Source organism: Octopus bimaculoides, chromosome 14 (assembly GCF_001194135.2).
Source record: "Octopus bimaculoides isolate UCB-OBI-ISO-001 chromosome 14, ASM119413v2, whole genome shotgun sequence".
In the NCBI taxonomy this organism is placed as follows: domain Eukaryota; kingdom Metazoa; phylum Mollusca; class Cephalopoda; order Octopoda; family Octopodidae; genus Octopus; species Octopus bimaculoides.
Window position 1 is genome coordinate 55,463,989 of NC_068994.1, and position 1,717 is coordinate 55,465,705.

Below are 1,717 nucleotides of genomic sequence, written 5' to 3' on the forward strand. Positions count from 1 at the left end.
ATATATATATATATATATATATATATATATATATATATAAAAGTGGGGATGTTTCTATGTATGTATATAAAATATGTATGTATCAATAAATGGAGGCGTTTGCTTCGAATGCTGAGTACATGTATTGCAGTGTGCGTATATAAGGGTGTACGTATACATACCTCCTGTAATGCTTTTAAGATATACAAGTATATTTTGGGGACTGTAGCTATCTGTCTATCCATGCATGCATCCATCCATCGCTGTATATACGTATATATGCATATATACGTAATACACTCTTATACACACGTATACATACATGCATATATGTATATTAGTTCGAATATGCTTACTGTATATAGAAGTATATATTATATATATATATATATATCGCATATATCATATGCATGTAAGTATATATTATACGTACATATATATCATATCTATAAGTGTGTGTGTGTGTGTGTGTGTGTGTGTGTGTGTGAAGGCACGTGGATAAATGGTTAGGGCATTCGACTCATGATCGTAAGGTTGTGAATTCAATCCCGTGCGACGCGTTGTGTTCTTGAGCAAGACACTTTATTTCACGTTGCTCCAGTCCACTCAGCTGGCAAAAATGAGTTGTACCAGTAATTCAAAGGCGCTAGCCTTGTCACACTCTCTGTCACGCTGAAACTCCCTGAGAACTACGTTAGGAGGTCTATGGATTGCTCAGCCTGTGGAATGTTCAAGCCACTTGCACGTTAATTTCACGAGCAGGCTGTTCCGCTGATCGTATCGGCTGGGACCCTCGTCGTCGTAACCTCATATGCATATATGCTTTTATACATACACTCTTACGCACATATATACATACATGCATATATGTATATTTGTTCCTATATGCTTACTATATAAAGAAATATATATTTTGTATATATCATGTATATATATATATATATATATATATATATATATATAAATACATGCACACCACATATATATGTATTTATATACAACATAAGAATCGAAGGTTACCATTACCATTATTTCTTCCAGATAATGAGATGAAGAAGGTCTTGTAAGGTTAATGGATTTAGGAAAAACTATTGTCGGATGCTAAATAGATGGAGCTACTAAAGAGATACGAATTCTTTTTTTTTTTTAATAAAATGGATTAAATTTTAATGCAGTCTTGTCGTTTATATGAAACACACACAGTAATATTTGTATATTAGTGTCTGTCTATCTATCTATCTATCTATCTATCTATCTATCTATCTATCTATCTATCTATCTATCTATCTATCTATCTATCTATCTATCTATCTACCTGTCAATCTCTCTCTCTGTAGACATATATACTCATATACATACATATATATTAATGGCTTGTAGATTCGTGGTATTTCGTTATGCAACCATAATATGTTATAATGTATATTAAACGTTTTTATAAGTGAATGCCACATTCTATTGCTGTAGCAGTGCGCTTTACATTACTGGTTAAATTTATATCCAGCACTGGATTTTGTTACGGCGTTTTGTATCCGGATCGTTAGATTTAAGCAATGAGATCGAAGAGGAAAATAGGGTGATGGACGTATACGCCCATCGCCCCTTTTTCATCTCCGATCTCATTGTTCATTAGCATCTGACGCCTCGGACACGAAAAAAAAAAAATAATGTGTGCTGGCTATTATTTCTATAATTTCTACATATAAACGTATATATATATATATATATATATATATAT